The following is a 14227-nucleotide window of genomic DNA, read 5'->3' on the forward strand; positions in this document are numbered from 1 at the left end:
CCCGCAGAAGACATACCCGGAAGCGACGGTGAAAATACGGTATGTACGGGGATAAAAAAACAGCCGATTGTCATTAGGACAACTCGGCTGAATGTAATGTTAAAAGTTATTTTTTTTGGGTGAACCTCCGCTTTAACATAAAAGTTTTGTTGTGCCCATCAGAGTGACCCTTAACATAACATGTGCCCATCAGCGTGACCCTTATTTTATGTTAAGGGGCACAATGATGAGCACATTTTATGTTAATGGGCACTGTGATGGGAACACCTGATGTAAAGGGGCGATGTGATGGGGACACATGTGTGATGGGGCACCTGATGTAAAGGGGCACTGTAATGGGGACACCTGATGTAAAGGGGCACTGTGATGGGGACACCTGATGTAAAGGGGCACTGTGATGGGGACACCTGATGTAAAGGGGCACTGTGATGGAGACATTTGTTGTAAAGGAGCGCTGTGATGGGGACACCTTATGTAAAGGGGCACTGTGATGAGGACACCTGATGTAAAGGGGCATTGTGATGAGGACACCTAATGTAAAGGGGGGCTGTGATGGGGACACCTGATGTAAAGGGGGGCTGTGATGGGGACACCTGATGTAAAGGGGGGCTGTGATGGGGACACCTGATGTAAATTAGTGCTGTGATGAGGACCCCTGATTTAAAGGAGCACTGTGATGGGGACACCTGATGTAAAGGGGCACTGTGATGGGGACACCTGATGTAAAGGGGCACTGTGATGGGGACACCTGATGTAAAGGGGCACTGTGATGGGGACACCTGATGTAAAGGGGCACTGTGATGGGGACACCTGATGTAAAGGGGCACTGTGATGGGGACACCTGATGTAAAGGGACACTGTGATGGGGACACCTGATGTAAAGGGGCACTGTGATGGGGACACCTGATGTAAATTAGTGCTGTGATGAGGACCCCTGATTTAACGGAGCACAGTGATGGGGACACCTGATGTAAAGGGGCACTGTGATGGGGACACCTGATGTAAAGGGGCACTGTGATGGGGACACCTGATGTAAAGGGGCACTGTGATGGGGACACCTGATGTAAAGGGGCACTGTGATGGGGACACCTGATGTAAAGGGGCACTGTGATGGGGACACCTGATGTAAAGGGGCACTGTGATGGGGACACCTGATGTAAAGGGGCACTGTGATGGGGACACCTGATGTAAAGGGGCACTGTGATGGGGACACCTGATGTAAAGGGACACTGTGATGGGGACACCTGATGTAAAGGGGCACTGTGATGGGGACACCTGATGTAAAGGGGCACTGTGATGGGGACACCTGATGTAAAGGGGCACTGTGATGGGGACACCTGATGTAAAGGGGCACTGTGATGGGGACACCTGATGTAAAGGGGCACTGTGATGGGGACACCTGATGTAAAGGGGCACTGTGATGGGGACACCTGATGTAAAGGGGGGCTGTGATGGGGACACCTGATGTAAAGGGGGGCTGTGATGGGGACACCTGATGTAAATTAGTGCTGTGATGAGGACCCCTGATTTAAAGGAGCACTGTGATGGGGGACAACTGATGTAAAGGGGCACTGTGATGGGGACACCTGATGTAAAGGGGGGGCAGTGATGGGGACACCTGATGTAAAGGGGGGGCAGTGATGGGGACACCTGATGTAAAGGGGGGCTGTGATGGGGACCCCTGATTTAAAGGAGCACTGTGATGGGTACACCTGATGTAAAGGGGGGCTGTGATGGGGACACCTGATGTAAAGGGGGGCTGTGATTGGGACACCTGATGTAAATTAGTGCTGTGATGAGGACCCCTGATTTAAAGGAGCACTGTGATGGGGGACAACTGATGTAAAGGGGCACTGTGATGGGGACACCTGATGTAAAGGGGGGGCAGTGATGGGGACACCTGATGTAAAGGGGGGGCAGTGATGGGGACACCTGATGTAAAGGGGGGCTGTGATGGGGACCCCTGATTTAAAGGAGCACTGTGATGGGTACACCTGATGTAAAGGGGGGCTGTGATGGGGACACCTGATGTAAAGTGCACTCTGATGGGCACACCTGATGTGGCAATGTAATGAGGGACACTTATGGTGACATCTAATGTAAGAGGGCACTCTGATGAGGACACGCTATGTAAGGGGGCACTGATGGGGGAACCTTATAGAATGGGTCAAATGATATAAGGGGGCACACTGATGGGAGTAACCAGCTGTAAGGGGACCTTCCATTGCAGAAACCTGATGTAAGTGGGTACTGACAAGAATACCTGATGTAAGGGAGTACTCTGACGTTGGCAACTGATTTTTGGGGGTAGTCTAATGGGGCACCCAATGTAATGAATTACTCCGATAGGGGCAATTGATGTAAGGGGGAACACTAATACCCCTTTTACATTTACAGAGTATTACCAAAGTGTGTGGAGGAAACCGTAGAAAAGGCACCAGAGAGCATGGCTTGTGCCAAGAAAAGGAAGGTAGATGCTGAAAACAGAGTCTTCAAAGATGAATGGACAGGCCAATATATGTTCATTCTTCCCATTGGAAGTTTAAAACCAATTTGTCTCATTTGTTGCGAAACCGTGGCATTAATAAAAAGTAGCAATGTGAAGCGTCACTACGAAACAAAACACAGTTCGTTTGCGCAAACATATCCACAGCATTCCGAGGTGAGGGCACGTAAAATAACGGAACTGAAAGCTCAGTATGACAGATCCACCAAAGTCCTCTCACATTCATTTACCGCCCAGCAGCGTGCAAATGAATGTTCACTTAAAGTAGCGTGGATTTTGGGACAACACAAAAGGCCATTTACCGATGGTACATTTGTAAAGGAGTGTTTGAATGCTGTTGCTGAAACTTTACTCGAGGGTAAACAAAAAGATGAGCTGTGTGGAAAAATCAACCAGATCCCACTGTCGGCGTCAACAGCAACAAAAAAGATGGAAATATTAACTGAGGATGTATTGGGACAACTTGAGGCAGCTATTCAGAGTGCAGCATGCATTTCTTTAGCCATTGATGAATCCACAGATATAACTGATAATGCCCAGCTTTTGGTGTATGTAAGATTTTTTCACAGAGAAACAAAAGAAATCTGTGAGGACCTGTTGGGTGTAACACCACTTGAGACACACACAAGAGGACAAGACATATATGAGGCCATTAAGGAGATTTTGAGAAAGAGGAAGATTGATCTGAAAAAAGTGGTCTCAGTTACCACAGATGGTGCCCCTGCCATGGTAGGAAAGGAGAGAGGAGCCGTGGCATGACTGAAAGAGGACAACCCTGACCTTATTTCTTACCACTGCATCATTCACCAGACTGTCCTGTGTGCCATTCTATCAGACCGGTTTGCAGAAATCATGAACACAATGATGAAACTCATCAACTTCCTCAGGGTATCCTCATCCCATCAACATCGTTTACTAAGAGAGTTTCTTAAAGAAGTTGAGGCAAATGCAAATGACCTTTTACTTCACAACAATGTAAGATGGCTGAGTAAAGGCAATGTATTGGAACGCTTTTGGTCCATTCGAACAGAAGTAGCGGCTTTCTTAGTGCAACTCAAAAGTCAGAAAGCAAGACCGTTTTTACTGTTTTTACAGGATGAGAGCACACTGGATAATATCGCTTTCCTAGTGGACATAACCTCACACCTTAACGAACTAAATTTAAAGCTCCAGGGCAAGAACAACTCCATCTGTGATTTGATGACCGCTGTCCGCTCCTTCCAGAGAAAACTGGATTTGTTCAAAGAAGATCTGCAAGGAGAGTGCTTGCATTTCACAAAGGTGAAAGGACAGATTGAAGGAAAGAGAGATGTTTCTCCTTTTGTTGAGTTCATCAATAAACTAATTGGAAACTTTAGTAAAAGGTTTGATAGCTTCAGTCTTGGACAGCAGATCCTCCTGTTCATCCACAATCCATTCCTCATTAAAGACGTCAGAGTTTTTTCAAAGGAGGTGACACAGACCTTCAAGTGGGCACACGAGGGATCTCTACAGACGGAAATGATCGACCTGCAAACAAATGTTGCACTAAGAGAGCACTTTGGAGGAACTGATCCTGCTAACTTCTGGCTACAGACTGTTCCTGAGACTGATTTCCCTTGTCTAACGAAGGTAGCACTACACACCTTGACCATGTTTGGATCTACGTACAGCTGTGAGTCAGCGTTCTCCACTATGAACATTATTAAAACAAAGTATCGTTCCAGGCTCACCAATGAGCACCTTCATATGTGCATGAGAATGGCAGTAACTCAATTTAAGCCAAGATTCAAACTACTGGCAGGACAAGCAAAAGCCCATTTTTCTCACTAGACAGGGGAGGTTTTTGCATGAAAAAAAAAAAGATAATTTGTGCATTTTTTCAAATTGACACCTTTAGTTGTTTAAGTTAGAAGGTGCTTATTTCTTTTACTTGAAAAATGGAGGTGCTTTTTATGTTTTATTAAAGAGTTATTGATTTATTTCCATATTGTTTTTGTTAAAAATAGTTGTTTGTTTTCTATACAAAGACAAGAGCAAATGTAAAGCTATCCTAGTTTCAACTGTCCACATGTTTAATGTTGTAACTGAAACTTGACAATAAAGTTTGTTGAAATGCTAAGGAAATTGTACTTTTCTCATATTTTGATGGACATACAGTGACTACAATCTTTTTGAGTCATAGCACAGACTTGAGGAATCGGACCTCGGCTCAAAGAAAATTTTGGCGACCGGACCTCCTTGAATTTTAATTCAGTACCCCTGTTTACAGCATGAGGGCATACAGTACAGTTACAATACAATTCAATACAGGAGGAATCAGAGGGCCCTGCTCATTAGCGCTTACAAGTTAGGTCAAGTTAGGTCAAGTGATACAAAAGGTAATAACTGTGGGGGATGATCTGAGAAAGAAAAAGTACAGTTGTTAGGTGGGGGCCGGATAGGCTTCTCTGAAGAGGAGGGTTTTCAGGGATTGTCTAAAAGCAAGCAGAATAGGAGATAGTTGGACCGATTGGGGTAGGGAGTTCCAGAGGATGGGAAAGGTTCAGGAAAAGTCTTGGAGGCGAGCATGGGAGGAGGTGACAAGAAAACTAGAGAGCAGGAGGTCTTGGGAGGAATGAAAGGAACAAGTAGGTTGATGTTTTGAGACTAGGTTAGTGATGTAGCTGGGGACCGACTTGTGGATGGCTTTGTAAATTATTATTGGAATATTGAATTTAATTTGTTGGGTGAGTGGAAGCCAGTGGATGGATTGATAGAGAGGAGTAGCAGACACTGAGCCATTGGAAAGGTGGATGATCCTGGCAGAAGCATTCATGATGGACTGAAGGGAGATAGCCTATGTAAAGATAATCCTGTGAGGAGGGAGTTGCAGTAGTTGAGGCAGGAGATGACAGGGAGTGAACTAGGAGTTTTGTGGTGTCATTGGTTAGGAAGGGGCGTATTTTAGAGATGTTGCAGAGGTTGAGATGGCACGATTTCGATAATTTTCAGATGTGGGGCCGAAAGGATATTTCAGAGTTTAGGGTTACACTTATAACCTTGGCATGCAAGGGACAGGTTGATAGTAGTGGTATTGATTTTGACAGAGAAATCAGGGGGAGTGGCACGAGGGGGGGGGGAATCATGCGCTCAGTTTTGGATATATTGAGTTTGAGGAAGTCGTGTGACAACCAGGCTGATATGTCTGTTAGTAAATTGGACTGGACCTCTTGTAAAAAAACTTTTTGGTATACCAGGAGGGTTAAAGGGGTTGTAAAGTGGTTAACACAAGATAATATAAATAGTTTGAAAGTAGATAACATTTCAAATTAGGCAACTTTATAGCTCAACAATGTTTCTTTTAAAATTCCATTTAAATGGGTTGTAAAGGTTTGTTTTTTATTTTCTAAATAGGTTCCTTTAACTGCTTGCCGACCAGCCGCCAGTTATACGGCGGCAGGTCGGCTCTGCTGGGTGAGAGCACGTAGCTATACGTCACCTCGCCCAGCAGCCAATAGGGGCACACGCGTTAAAGAGCAGGGAACGGGAGCTGTGTGTGTAAACACACAGCTCCCAGTCCTGTCAGGGGAGAAATGCCTGACCGTCTGTTCATACAATGTATGAACAGCGATCAGTCATTTCCCCTAGTGAGTCCACCCCCCCTACAGTTAGAACACACCCAGGGAACATACTTAACCCCTTGCCCGCCCCCTAGTGTTAACCCCTTCCCTGCCAGTGGCATTTTTATAGTAATCCAATGCATTTTTATAGCACTGATCGCTATAAAAATTCCAATGGTCCCAAAAATGTGTTTTTCCGCAAAAATATGTAGAAGAATACGTATCGGCCTAAACTGAGGAAAATTCGCATTTTTTATATATTTTTGGGGGATGTTTATTATAGCAAAAAGTAAAAAATATTCATTTTTTTCAAAATTGACACTTTATTTTTGTTTATAGCGCAAAAACTAAAAACCGCAGAGGTGATAAAATACCACCAAAAGAAAGCTCTATTTGTGGGGAAAAAAGGACGTCAATTTTGTTTGGGAGCCACGTCGCACGACCGCGTAATTGTCAGTTAAAGCGACGCAGTGCCGAATCGCAAAAAGTGCTCTGGTCTTCGACCAGCAATATGGTCCGGGGTTAAGTGGTTAAGCTAGTGCATTTATATGTAAAAAGGTACTACAGCGCTATTACTAAAACCATATAAAATACTAAAGATAAGCTGCAGACACGTGAGGTGCACAAAACCAAAGTGAATAAATAAGAAAATATTGTGTTGCGCTGATAATCAAGTAAAAAATTGCATACATATATATATACCATATACATAAATAAGAACCCCCTACACCTCAAATCAGGGAGGTATATGTGCAAAAGATAAACAAAAACCACTCAAAAACTATAATGTGAAAAAATTCAAATAGAACCAGCAAAAATAGTTCATGGAAAAAAACACAGTTCAGTACATAGGCTAATAGGAGACAGGTGTGAGATCCACAGTCCTCTGGTGTGCAGCTGTCATTATAGCAAAAAAAAGGAGACTGCCATATATAATGATTCACCGGACTCTTTAATAGTTTACAAAAGATTTATAGATGACTGCATTGTGTTATGGAAAGGGGATGACACCTCACTGAAACAATTTTTTGAAAAGTTGAATAAGAATGGAAAAAATATAAAACTCACTTATACTATAAGCGATAAGATTATCCAGTTCTTGGATTTAGAAATCTCCTTGGAAAATCAGAAAATAAGTACCAAAACGTTCTTCAAGCCAGTAGACCGTAATAGTTACATCCCAACAGACAGTTGTCATTATGACCCGTGGCTGATCAACGTACCAAAAGGGCAATTGACGCGGATCAGAAGGAACTGTACGGATGATAATACATTTATGGATCAGGCCAAATTTGTAGGCTCTAAGTTTACACAAAAGGTAAAGATTTTATTCAACTAAAGATTGAGGAAGTTAAGAATGTATCAAGAGAGAACCTGATTTCAGATAAAAAAAAGTTTGCAAAAGTGGAACAAGAAATACCTATCATCCTAAATTTCAATGTACAACACAGGCAACTAGAATCAATATTCAGGAAACATTGGCAGATTTTAAAAGCTGATAGGCAGCTCCAGGATGTATTGCCTGTCGCACCTAAAGTTGTGTATCGAAGAGCTCCCACTTTAAGGGATCTAGTTGCAAAAAGTGTCCCAGACCCCCCAAATAAAAAGGAGGTTCTGACTTTTTGGCAAGGAAAAGGTTTTTTCCCTTGCAAACGCTGTTTTGCATGTAGGAAGACAAATCAAAATGGCCAAAAATGTTCCAGTTTTTCATCTAATGTGACCAAAAAAGACTATAAAATAAAAGAGCTAATAACGTGCAGGACTGAGGGGGTGGTGTATGTGCTCCAGTGCCCGTGCTCTTTGCAGTATGTGGGACGCACTAAGAGACCCATGTGGAAAAGGATTAGGGAGCACGTACAAAACATTAAAAAAGGTTGTGATGAACATAATGTCTCACGACATTTCAAACAATGCCATAATAATGATCCAAGAGGTTTAAAATTTTGGGCCATAGACAAGTATATACCCCACTGGAAGGGGAGTCACAAAGTCAGGGAGCTGAGTAAATGTGAATCTCGGTGGATTCACGAGATGGCTACCCTGGCACCTAATGGCCTTAACATCGAGTTTGACCTCAATTGCTTCATCGCAGATTTCTAATTAGGGGCATTTTATATACATTTTTATATTTTTTTTATTTTTTATCCATATATATATATATATTTTTTTATCAATATATTTTTATCATTATATATTGTTATTAATATTTTTTAATAATCTTATGGACTGGGTTTATTATTATAACCTATTGATCAGCTGATCATGTGGTTTTTTTGGTGAAGATTCACCAGTATGCGGGATTTTTATCCCCTTCCATTGTATGTCATGTCTATAGTAATTCTTGTAATATTACTATCACCCACTAGGGGGGGTGATTATCTATGCCTTCTTTTATTTAATTTTGAAAGTGGTTGAGTAATATTAGGTGTATTTATTCTTCTCACCACTGGAGGCAGTGACGTGTATAGGCTATTAGTTGTTCATAATGAAGGTTGCATAAATGAATTTTATAATGTATTTTAACATTTAATTTGTTGCAAATGGTCTCGTATATATGTATTTTATTTGCTTGTAAAGATCACATTAAAATGTTGTGGCTAAAGCGCACCAGTCAGCCGGCAATGATGTGAAGGATCCACCCCTCTGCTCTTGCCTCCATTGTCAGCTTGTATAAATAGACTGCTAACATGGTCACATGGCAACCCATGAATAAGTCAAGTGGCTATTGACGATACGCGTGGGGGAGAAGCCGAGTGACGCGATCGACGGTCGAATCCGTCCTTCTGAGGAGATCGTAGCACTGAGCGGTGTTCAATGACTGATTGCAGTTGAGCCTTTTTACCATCGAGGTTCCGTGAGTGCAATCATTGTATTGCAGGGTTCATTTCCCATTTTATTACGTTATTTGCACCATATATCTTTCTTTTCTCCTTATGAGCGGCTGATATCCTGTGTTAATCGGGGAGTCCAGAAGGAAAAGGTTTTATATTTTATTTTTTTTTGCTATAATGACAGCTGCACACCAGAGGACTGTGGATCTCACACCTGTCTCTTATTAGCCTATGTACTGAACTGTGTTTTTTTCCATGAACTATTTTTGCTGGTTCTATTTGAATTTTTTCACATTATAGTTTTTGAGTGGTTTTTGTTTATCTTTTGCACATATACCTCCCTGATTTGAGGTGTAGGGGGTTCTTATTTATGTATATGGTATATATATATGTATGCAATTTTTTACTTGATTATCAGCGCAACACAATATTTTCTTATTTAAGCTAGTGCATTGTTGGTCCACTTACCTTTTCCTTTGATTTCCCGTCTAAATGTTTTTTTTCTTTGTCTGAATTTCTCACTTCCTGTTTCTCCTCAGTAAACTTGCCACCGTCATCCAAGCGGTGCATAGTCAGCCAGAACAGCTTACTGAACAGCTTACTTAGGAGGAACAGGAAGTGAGAAATTCAGACAAAGAAAACAAAGAAAAAAATATATTTAGAAGAGAAATCGAAGGAAAGGGTAAGTGAACCAACAATGCACTAGCTTAAAGGAACCTATTTAGAAAATAAAAAAACAAACCTTTACAACCCCTTTAAATGGAATTTTAAAAGAAACATTTTTGAGCTATAAAGTTGCCTAATTTGAAATGTTATCTACTTTCAAACTATTTATATTATCTTGTGTTAACCACTTTGTAGCTCATCAAAGAAAATGATCAAAAACTGGAACTTATTTTACATATATGATGCAGAGTTAGAACTTTAACACCACTAACTGTCAAAGTTGTTTTTTATTTAATGTTCTAAAATAAGGATACTTTCAGGCTTGAAAACTTGCCAAGCAATACTACAATTTTTCATTATAATTTCCACATACAATGATCTGTGACATTGTCATAGATGATACTTCATTTTACTTTGCTTATTAAGTTTGCTGAGAAAGATCATCAGTTAAAAGTGACATGGTCATGACTGTTCCTGCCCTTGTTATTTTCAAGAACAAAAATGGAAGCAGGAAAAGGACCTGACACAACAAAACCATAAGTTGCTCACTCAAGCCTAATTTGTACATTTGTGCAAATGAAAATAACTCTAAAAAATCTATTCAAATTGATCAGTAAAATTTAGTAAGAGGATAAGTAAATGTTATATATATCTACAGCAGATTTTCAGACACCTCAAACACTTACTTAGAGGTCTATTTATAAATGTTTTCACACAACTTTCATGCTATTGAATCCAATTAGAAAAACGTTTGAATCTTGGGTGAAAACATTTATGGTGTAATTCAACCCTGCATTATTATTATTATTGATATTATTATTATTATTATTTCTGTTATTATTATTTGCAATACAATTATAGTTATAATTATATTTAATCATAGACATTGTATGTTACAGAATAGATAATCAGAGGCAGTGATCACAAACCCAACACCTTACTTTATATAAGCTATGCATACCAACAATGCTTTCTATTCACTGTAGAGAGTCAGTCTGGGGATGGGCTAATAGGCACGGCTGGTATTTATTCTTCAGGCCTGTCGATTAGGCACAGCTAACCTCAGAGATGGTTGGTGCTGGTGACATAGAGGAGGAAGGTTTTCTGTAGCTGCTAGGAAGCAGGAAGATCTTTCTGACAACCAGTGTGAGGCAAAAAACAGCTCAATAAGAACAGGGTTATGCAAATTGTTGTTTGAACTTGTTTTCCTTGTTGCTGAAGTTAATCCTTTTTTATTTATTTTTTGATAAAGAAAGCAGTTTTAATTTTTCTTGGTCTGACATAAAAAGCTCTGTTTTGGCCATGAAGTTCTCATTGTGGGTGGCTAGTCATTTTATGATGGCAACCTTCTCGTTCTAGGTTGTCTGGGTGGTTATTATTCTATAGGGCCTGGTTCATCTTTACTTACAGTATGGAATCTCTTTCTTGGACAATCAATAATACTTTGTACCACCTTAGCCGCAGTGGTGATATGCTGGATGCTCCTCCCCTCATGGGATACTATCATGGGTGGGTCCCTGTATTGATTACCGGATCTTAAATATAAATATATTAATAAGAAAATATCTAAACTCCATGAACAGACAGAGTTTGAAATTACTTTGTTAAAAAAAGAAAACAAACATACTTAGGCCCCGTACACACGGTCAGTTTGGTCCGCTAAGAATGAACCGAAGTTCAGTTTCATCGGACCAAACCGACCGTGTGTATAGGCTAGCGGTCTGGTTTCCTTCGGTCCAAAATTTCTAAACATGCTTCAAAACCAAACCGCTGGACCGCTGGGCGATCGGACCAAACCGATGGTTAGTACAGAAAAGCATCGGTTCAAAACCCGCACATGCTCAGAATCAAGTTGACGCATGCTTGGAAGCATTGAACTTAGTTTTATTCAGCACGTTGTGTGTTTTACGTCACCGCGTTCTGACCCGATCGGATTTTGGACTGATGGTGTCTACACATATCAGGCCGTCAGGCCACTTCAGAGGTGAACCGCTGAAAACGAACCGACGGACCAGTCTCATCTGTTTGGTCCGACCGTGTGTACAAGGCCTTAGAAGTCAATAATGCTAAATATCTTCTATTGATTTGCTTTTTCTTGTGGATTACCATGACTGTACTGTTTATTCAAGAATGAGCGGTAGTTACTTAGGGGATGTTGTACAACCAGAAAAATGTATTGTTGCTATAGCGATCAATCAGTTTCCAACTTTCCTTTCTGCAAGCAAGTTTGACAATAAAACAACTTTACTCATCTCCTTTTGCCAACAAGACATTTTTCCCATAGCACAATTTTCATATATCAAAGCTATTGTCTTTATTTAGTGTCTATTCTTGAAGTACCTGTGTAACTTGAAACACTGAATATTACACATCATCTCAAGAGAGAGCAGACCACAAACTCCAAAAAACATGTTGGATGTAGGCAGTGTACAGAACTATAATAATGCATCTGATATTTTGTCAGACTTGTCCTAATTTGTATGTTTAAGAGAACCATATAATCTTGCTGAATGTTGTTGTTGGTATTAATGGTTGATATCCTATTTCTTACAGACAATATATTGTTGCTTCCTTGAACCTTGATGAGAACATGCTTATTTGTTTATACACTATGGCCCAGATTCTCAAAGGAGATACGATGGCGTATCTCCAGATATGCCGTCGTATCTCTGAGGCTGAGCGGTCGTATCTATGCGCCTGATTCTTAGAATCAGTTACGCATAGATTTATATTAGATTCGACCGGCGTAAGTCTCTTACGCCGTCGGATCTTAACTGCATATTTACGCTGGCCGCTAGGGGCGTGTACGCTGATTTACGCCTAGAAATATGTAAATCAGCTAGATACGCGAATTCACGAACGTACGCTCGGCCGACGCAGTACAGATACGCCGTTTACATTAGGCTTTTCCCCGCGTAAAGTTACCCCTGCTATATGAGGCGTACATGCGGCGTACCAATGTTAAGTATGGACATCATTCCCGCGTCTAATTTTGAAAATTTTACTTGTTTGCGTAAGTCGTTCGCGAATAAGGCTGGGGGTCATTTACGTTCACGTCGAAAGCATTGGCTTCTTGCAGGTTAATTTGGAGCATGCGCACTGGGATACTTTCATGGACGGCGCATGCTCCGTTCGTAAAAAGCGTCATTTACGTGGGGTCACATAAAATTAACATTACAACACGCCCACATCTACCACATTTGAATTGGGCGGGCTTACGCCAGCCTATTTATGCTACGCCGCCGCAACTTTCGTTTGAGAATACGGCACTTGCCTGTAAAAGTTGCGGAGGCGTAACGTAAATAGGATACGTTACGCCCGCACAAAGATACACCGTTGTACGTGAATCTGGGCCTATGTTACCAAAAGTATTGTGACACCTACCACACATGAACTCTAATGGCATTCCAGTTTTAGTCCGTAGGGTTCAATATTGAGTTGGCCCACCCGTTACAGCTATAACAGCTTCAACTCTTCTGGGAAGGCTGTCCACAGGGTTTAGGATTGTGTCTATGGGAATGTTTGACCATTCTTTCAGAAGCACATTTGTGAGGTCAGGCACTGATGTGGACAAGAAGGCCTGGCTCGCAGTCTCCGCTCGAATTAATCCCAAAGGTGTTCTATCAGGTTGAGGTTAGGACTTTGTGCAGGCCAATTAAGTTTCTCCAACCCAAACTTCCCCATCCATGTCTTTATGGACCTTGCTTTCTGCACTAGTCCAAATCATTTGGTGGAGTCAGGCTTATGACATGGTGTTGTTTTTCAGAGGTTGGGCTTGGCCCCTTAGTTCCAGTGAAGGGAACTCTTAAGGCGTCAGCATACCAAGACATTTTGGACAATTTAATGCTCTCAACTTTGTGAGAACAGTTTGGGGATGGCCCCTTCCTGTTCCTATATGACTGTACACCAGTGCACAAACAAGGTCCAAAAAGACATGGATGAGCGAGTTTGGGGTGAAGGAACTTGCCAGGCCTGTACAGAGTCCTGACCTCCACCCGATAGAACACCTTTGGAATGAATTAGACTGAAGACTGTAAGCCAGACCTTCTGGTCCACATCGGTGCTTGACCTCACAAATGCGCTTTGGAAGAATGGTCAAACATTTCCATAGACACACTCCTAAACCTTGTGGACAGCCTTTTAATAATAAAGCTGTAAAGGCATCAAAGGGGGTAGACAACTGAATATTGAACCTCTACAAACTACTAAGACTGGGATGCCAATAAAGTTCAGGAGTCCTAATACTTTTGGTCAACTAGTACATGTTGTTATAATAGTCCTTTATATGTGCACAGTAACTCAAGCATTCATATCTCTGCTTATGCAATTTACCAACTTGTGGGTATGCACTGGCTCATCATTGATAGTCCCAAGATATCTAATAAAGCTTGATATACAGGCTGTTCTTCTGTGGCTTGAAGGTTATTTTTATTTTGAAAACCACTTAAGGACCGCCTCCTGCACATATACGTCGGCAGAATGGCACGGCTGGGCACAAGCACGTACAGGTACGTCCTCTTTAGGTGCCCAGCCGTGGGTCACGGGCACGCGCCCGCGACCCAGTCCAAAGCTCCGTGACCGCGGGCGCGGGACCCATGGACCCGATCGCCGCTGGAGTCCTGCGATCGGTCCCCGGAGCTGAA

This window comes from Rana temporaria, chromosome 3 (genome assembly GCF_905171775.1).
Source record: "Rana temporaria chromosome 3, aRanTem1.1, whole genome shotgun sequence".
Lineage (NCBI taxonomy): Eukaryota > Metazoa > Chordata > Amphibia > Anura > Ranidae > Rana > Rana temporaria.